This window comes from Bidens hawaiensis, unplaced genomic scaffold, assembly GCF_021521415.1.
Source record: "Bidens hawaiensis isolate Kalapana, Puna unplaced genomic scaffold, B.hawaiensis_p1.1 tig00025189_1, whole genome shotgun sequence".
Classification (NCBI taxonomy): Eukaryota; Viridiplantae; Streptophyta; class Magnoliopsida; order Asterales; family Asteraceae; genus Bidens; species Bidens hawaiensis.
This window is the reverse complement of record NW_027494011.1, coordinates 198,849-206,853: the sequence shown is the minus strand read 5'-3', so window position 1 is coordinate 206,853 and position 8,005 is coordinate 198,849. Positions and strand designations below refer to the sequence as shown.

Genomic DNA, 8,005 nt, shown 5'->3' with positions numbered 1-8,005 from the left:
TTCAAAGTGCGGTTCTTGCGTTCCGCTATGCCATTTGATTGAGGGGAGTAAGGAGGCATGGGTTCATGTATGATTCCATCTCTTTCACACAAATCAACAAAAGGTGAAACATATTCACCTCCTCGGTCACTCCTTACTCTTTAGATTTTCCAATTTAGTTGATTCTTAACTTCGGCTTTAAACAAGATAAACTTATCAATAGCCTCATCCTTACTCTTAAGTAAGTACACATAGCAATACATTGTACTATCATTAATAAACATGATGAAGTACTTACTCCCTACATGAGTAGGAATTACTTTTAGATCACACACATAAGTGTGGATCATCTCGAGGGTTCGACGAATCGTTCAATCTTTTTGAATGACGATCTTATTTGTTTTGCTTCGACACAAGTTAACTTTAGAGACCATAATCGAGAGGTTATCAACCTCATGAACCCTATTCACTTGTCGAGCATTTTCATTCTTTGGAAGCTTACACTCATTGGCCCTATGGCCTTATTTTCCACAATTGTAACAAGTTCCTTGGAACTTTATTTTATTATTAATATTATTATTTATTTATTTTTTATTTTTTTTAAATTCTTCCCTTAGGACCAAGGTTGGAGCCTTTCCCATTTTAAAGTCCAAGAACTTAGCCACCGCGAACTTTTTAGCACCGACATCTTCTGTTTTGTATTTGCTGTCCAAAGACTTCCATAATTCTTTGGCAGTCTTGGCCTTGCATTACACATTGTACAATGCATCCACCATACCATTCAAAACATAATTCTGGCACAAGAAATCCGAATGATTCCAAGCCTGAACCGCGCTCACTGAATGAGCATCCATTTCCCTTTTTATCAATATGGGGAATGGTTTCAGTCAAGAACCTCGCTAAGTTCAACGTGGTCAGATAAAAGAATATCTTTTGCTGCCACCTTTTAAAATTCACACCGGTGAATTTTTCTGGTTTCTCAGCATGAGACGTAACTGCATTAAGCAGGGGTGCAACCAAACTGGTTGGGATAGCAACAACAGAAGCAACGATCATGGCTGTCTGAAATGAAAGTGATCATGCATATGATTCCATTCTGTCTGTCTGTCTGAAACGAAAGACACATGAATAATTAGTAATCTGTTTAAGTTTGTTGGTATTTCCTGTATTAGAACCGAAACAATAGAATAGAAACAATAAATGATAACAGTGAACCGGGCTTGTGTTTGACACAATTCCCTTAAACAGATTCGCGGTCTGTTCCCAGGGTACTCCGGTTCGAAGCAGTAGCGGATTGCCAGACTTGATCACTTGTCTGAAACAAAACCGTAATAATGTTGCAGCGGAGAGGATGAGAGAGTTGTGGGTTTTTCTCTAGTTGTATGAACTGAAACATTTCATCTAGTTTTATAACAATAAAACTAAAACTCATAACTTATTGTTGACCATAATAATACTTAGTAATTAGTGAATAATAATCACCATAATGGTCATCATTAGTGCAATGAAACAGAAAATAATAATCATTACTGAATAATGATCATTCATGTCATTGGCCATCAGTTACGAAATCATTAGTGCAATGAAACAGAAACTAATAATCATTACTGAATAATGATCATTAATGTCATTGACCATCAGTTACGAAATGCACCAGCGAGCAGTCTCAAAAACAAAAACGAGTGCAAAAAATTTCCTCACGTGGGCTCAGGTTTTCGGAGTTGCATTCGTGGGACGTGCGGGCACGCACGAGTTAGAAGAATTTAAGTCCAGAAACCCAATTTTGCACACCCCCCTCCCCCGCGCGCGGGTAGGAGTTGTAGTAGAACACATCACAAAGCTTCAAATGAGTAGTAATGGTTGCACCTTATAAACCACTCTTCACTTTGTTCCCAAACCGATGTGGGACAAGTTTTACCACTTCCATTTTTAAGACATTCATTCACACACATAGATACCCAAAATTCCAACAAACAGTTCATGCATGTATATTAAGAATAGGGTGTAAATGAGTCAAGCCACTTACAAGCTACTCCAGATCAGATCGAGAAAAATCTTGAAACGAGTCAGGCCTTATTGAGCTTGAACTCGAGATTTGTATGGGAAGATCGGTTGGGTTCATTGAGCGTCAACAAACCTTGTGCCATATGTTAAGTTGTAACTCTTTAGACTTCTATGTATTAATTTTATATTGCACAACCAAGCTCGAGCGAGAGCTTTGGCTCGTTTAAGGTATCGCACATGAGCTTGAGCCGAGCTTAAGTTCGTTTAAGGTTTTTCTTAAAATATATAAAACAGTTAAGAAAGTTTATAAATTGATTAGCAAATAATAAATTAGCCGACCTCTCTTAAGTCAAAACGAGCTGAGCTTGAGCTCGGCTTAACCTGATTCGTTTCGTTTTGTCTTGTGTACGCCCATAAATTTTGGAGTTTCATAGTTTAACACTGATAATATGGAACTCATCAGTCATGCATTCTCGAAGTAGTCGGATCGAACCATGCGACATAAGTATTTAATAATTAAAAAATATAAAAAACGTATTTCTAATTAACTTTAACATATTTAAAAAAAAAAGAACGCTTAAAAGTTGTATAAAACCGTGTACGTTTTTCTTTTTCTTTTTCTTTTCTTTTTGTATGTAAAGTGAATGAAATTATAGTGATAAAAAAAATAAATATTTACACAATTAGGATGGTTGCATAAGTTTCTAGCTTGTAACTTTAGACTCAATATACATTTATAATTCTCAGTTTTAAACAAATACTAAATTATAAAGTGTTTAAGAAATTATAGTAGGTTGCATATTGTTTGTACAGGGCCATGTGTGACTAGGGATGGCAAAAATCCCCGAATCCGACGGGGAAACCCGAAAACCGGCTTATTTCGGGTCGGGTCGGGTTTTGTTTTTCGGTTTCGGGTCGGGTTTCGGAGATTGTTTCGGGGATTGTTTCGGGTTCGGGTTCGGGTTTGGGTTCAGGTACCCCCGCCCCGACCCGCCCCGATATAATATATATAAATATAAATATAAATAATATATATATATATATATATTAAAAACCTACATCCAGTTTCAATTTCATATCTGCATATTGCCCCGCCGCCCCCGATTGTGTGATTCACACTTCTCTCCGGCCGACGCGGCCGTGAATCCAGCTCTCCGGCAATCCAGCTCTCCGGCCCACTTCTCTCCGGCCGACGCGGCCGTGAATCCAGCTCTCCGGCAATCCAGCTCTCCGGCCGACTTCTCTCCGGCCGACGCGGCCGTGAATCCAGCTCTGATCTGTTCTTCGGACGGAGGTAGATCTGATTTTCACACTTTGATTTTGTAATTGCAATTGTTAGATCTGATTTTGTTTATAGCCCACCCCAACTTGTTAGATCTGATTTGACACCAGGAATTTTAGTCTGCATATAACGATAATGTCATGTATGGTCTGTTAGATCTGATTTATGCATCAACTTGTTAGATCTGATCTGATTTTCACACTTTGATTTTGTAAGAACTTCCTTGGGGTTAAATTCACTAATTCAGTATATCGTTTAACCGAGGCTATGAGTGGTAAGAACTTCCTTGGGGTTAAATTCACTAATTCAGTAACTTCCTCACAATCACCCTGTGCTTCAGAACAGAAGCAAGAGATTTGAACTTGGCCCTTACCCCCATTGAGTTCCTTTAATTCTTCTGCCTTCTTGTTTAAACTTGAGAAAGCAGAGAAACCAGTGTCATAAATCATTTAAAGCCTGAAAATACTTTGTCAGATTCATTTTTTATTTAAGAGAAACAACCGTTAGAAATTGTACAAAGATCCTTAACTTCAATGAGGAATTACATCAATAACAACTCATGATGGAAGTTTTTAATAACAATTCTGTTATGTGATGAACCAATTTCGGGTCGGGTCGGATCGGTTTCGGGGACGGGGCGGGTCGGGGGGGTACAAAAAACCAAACGGGGAATCCCCGAATTAAACCCGACGGGTAATGGGGCGGGTACGGGGATGGTTTTTGGTTTCGGGTTCGGGTTCGGGTTAAGCAAAACCCGCCCCAAACCCGCCCCGATGGAGGACACAAGGATTTAAATTCGGGAGTAGTGTATGGCCCTTGAAATAAACTCTTGAATATCAGTTTGTATGCCGCTTCAGTTAAGTGCACTCCATCCCAGCTAACATAAGTATCTGGTTTATCACACAAGGTAGCGCATGCCTGTCCACATCTCCCAGTTGCGTTGAAATTAAACGGCCCTCCACATCCACAACAAGCCTTCAAAGTCCCGTTATTTGTAAATCCTGCAACAAGAGTGGTTTATAAAATTAGAATTTACTTATATCATATTTTTCAAGCTTATAACACGTTACATACCATATTCATTTGGAGAGCGGTAAATTTGCATGAGGGCATTATAGCAGTCAGCATAGATGATAACAACGTTAGGATTAAGCTCTCGAATCTGGTTTAGTCTTGTTTGCAACATTTTATTGTGATACTTAGCGAAGTCATTTAATTTAGTGAGGCAACTTGTTGTAAGATCATACTCTTCGCTATCAGACCCATATACCGTCAAAGATGTTGGAAGGCATCCAATTGGAAAGTTTCCTGGAACAACGAGAGTTCTAGCTCCCATCTCAACCAACGCCTACAAAATTTAAGTCGATAAAAATTTAACCATACATTATTAAAGACATTATCATAATCGGGGTCGCATTGTAACTAGAATAAATTTATAAAACGAAAATACCATGAATTGGGTAGCTTCTTACATTGACACTTTATAATCGGGTTCGCATTGTAATTAGAATAAATTTGTTAAAACAAAAAATACCATGAATTGGGTAGCTTCTTACATTGACTGCTGAGATGATGGCATCAATGACAACAGGAACATATGGTTGAATATCATCAATGGGTATCCCCATAGATAATGGACGATTGTAATCGTTGCCACCAATCTCACCCATTAGAATCAAAGAACGCCCAATGAAGTTTCTACAATCTGCCAACAATTATAATCAAATCTATCTATAACTATCATGAGAACTTAACCTGTTAGTGAACTTATTATAACAACTAAATTAATATACTAGTGACGTTGTTCATAACAAAATCGAGGACTTTCATCAAAATACAAATGGATCGATTGTCCATCAGTTTGGGTAAAGACTTCACTGACAAATCACTTATGTATACTTCACTGATAGATCATCCAAAGCTAGATATCACTCATAAAATACCGATCACGTGTCACCAACGATTCAACAACTACATAAAGAATTACTTTGCTATTCTTTTTTGCCCTTACTGATCCGTCGATTATCATCGATAAAAAAAGGCATCTATCAATATAAAGTTTTGTCAATGAAACTGGTTTTCATGACAATGGTTTTAACAACTCCTGTCACATTCATTATATTATTTATTTAAACCTTTTTTTTAATTGTTTTAATTTATAGTATCTGACCAAGTAAAATGTTTCCTTATAAGATTGTCAATAACAAATAGATAAAGACACCTGAAGTGTTGCCACAAACAGAAGACAAAGATTGTTTAAACCATGCCAGTTGAACTCCTAGAGAGGCATTAATAACAGGACCTCCACCCCATCTAGCTTCAATAATAGATGAATCCAATGCTGTAGCACCTGCCACCGCGTAGTTCACTCTTTGTCCTCCCAATGACGTCACACCACCACTCTCCTTGTCGTTGAAATATGGCGGTATTAGCGGCAATCCAAGACTCTCAGCTATAAGAACCATAAAAATCAAAAACAAATCATAATTACATAATTATGTTAACACTAGAGTACTTACTAGTTATTATTATCATTATGGGTTTTGATCAAATACAAATTAAATTAACTTGCTAACTGGAATCAAATCAAATCAAGTAGTGTAATTATATATATATAACATAGTTCCATTCGCACATTTATCACGTTTTTTTAGTTTGCACGTTAACTTTCCCTTATTATTATTATTATTATTATTATTATTATTATTATTATTATTATTATTATTAAACCGCAGCTTGTAAACTAGCTTGTAAACTGAGTAATTATTTGCAGGGCCGAGCCCGGTTCGGTCTTTAGACAAAAACAAAACCGAGACCGAAGTCATCGGTTTTTTTAATATACAATCCGTTTTGGTTTTTTGGTTATAATCAGTTCAGTTATGTGTAGACATTGCAATAAAAATTAAAAAATGAAGATGATGATTTTAAGCTTGTAAGATCGTATTAGAGTAATATAAGGATAACAGAAATAGACCTTATAACAAAAATAGACGCATGTTACGTGAAACCGGTTTCACGAATACAAAGTTAGTAATAGAGTTTAAAATTCAATAAAGTTCTTAATCAGAAAATACTAAAAGTTCAATCCAAATTTTCAACATCTTCATAATCTTCATCACCATCAATCGGTTTGGTTTTTTAAAAATGAAAAACCAAACCGAAACCGAAAATTCGCTTTTTCAAAAAAATAAATAAATAAATAAATAAATAAATAACCGTCGGTTAATGCTTCGGTTCGATTCTTTCGGTTACTTCACTTTTGGTTTTCTGCTCACCCCTGTTTATTTGCAATGTAATGTGGTTACCTAGGAAATCAATAATGAGACGACCATTGGAGCAACGACCAGTGGAATGCCCAATGAAATTTTGGCCGTAAGGAGGGACACAAGTAAATTCAACATTAAATATCGAAGCCAGATACTTCCGGTTCCGGTGTCAGCAAGGGAGTCACCGAAGCTGATGATCGACGGATAGCATGCATTAGCATAAAGCCTACAAGTCCATAACACCACCAACAAACTTACAAAATCTTTGGAGCTTGAAGAAGACGCCATTTGGATAATGAAAGGTGGCTGCTCAGAAATTATAGTAGTGCACTTTTACACTTGTGATATAAACAAGGCCACGATATGTTTAACCGTTAAGTGGGTTCCAGTGTTACCACTCTAATTGCTTTATGAGCGACGAGTCATGATCACTATAGACATGTGGCAACAACTTTGCTATGGCCATCAATAATACATTTATGAAAAAGGTGGCCATATGTTTCACACCAAAATTATATCATTCCATTCTTAAAAATTAAAATGGAACTATATTATTCCTTTTTTTTTAATCTCAATACATGTATAATTTAAAACCAGGAAAATTCCCAAAATAAGTATTTATGAAAACAAATTAAAAGTTGTCTTGTGTCCTTAAACGACTTATGTGTCTCATCCTTAATTTTTTTTTTGGTAGCACAAACCAACTTTTTGAGCTCAGCGTTCCAAGCCTAAATATAATTTTGTTTTGAAAAATAACAATTAAGCCAAATTGCTTACTTGTCTAACCACATCATAAGTTGAAAATTTAGAATCTGCAAGTTATACGAGAGTGAGAGACGAATAGTTTTTCACATCTAATAAAGTATATGTCGTGTTGGAATTATGGACCGGTTTGGGTAAGTCAATACGGCCAACCGGGTTATGACCTGTGAGAGTTACACCATGAGGTAACGAACCATTAACCCGCTTAAGTTAGTTAACCGGGTTAGACACTTTAATGAGATAAAAATTACATGGAGCGGGCTTTAGAGTAAGAATTGGACTTGTTGGCCCATTAGCTTTATAACTAATGAGATTAGTTAAACCTAATAGGAGGCTATATAAATATATGATGGTTTAATAACCTGACAACTAATCCTAACAAGTCCATCTCATCCTTCCTCCATCCAACAGCCAGCCACATGCTTCACCGCCGGCGCCTGACCAGCCATCGCCACATGTCCGCCACCGCCAGCCAGTGCTACCGCTGCCTGTTCGCCGCCTGCCGCCACGGACCGCCGCTGTCCATACACCACCGCCGCTGCCGTTGCCGTCGTGCACTGCCACCGTTGGTCGTTGATCTCGTTGTGTCACCTAGCTCGGTTTGTTAGCCTTCGGTGTCTCAACCGGTTATTTATTAACCTATGTAACCCTAAATATATTGTTAGTTTATAATTATATATTTAATGTTTTTGACTCGTACTCGTATTGTCTG

General features: G+C 37.3%; 1 pseudogene across 1 annotated transcript; it reads right to left on the bottom strand.

Moving 5' to 3' along the window:
- Positions 1-728: 728 nt before the first annotated feature.
- LOC143571087 (GDSL esterase/lipase At1g28610-like) lies at positions 729-6,839 on the bottom strand (annotated as a pseudogene). The gene is made up of 7 exons (XR_013142040.1): positions 6,571-6,839; positions 5,487-5,717; positions 4,822-4,970; positions 4,340-4,613; positions 4,031-4,266; positions 923-1,041; positions 729-837 (listed from the first exon to the last, which is right to left on the bottom strand). The product of XR_013142040.1 is annotated as a GDSL esterase/lipase At1g28610-like (transcript).
- Between the last annotated feature and the right edge of the window lie 1,166 nt (positions 6,840-8,005).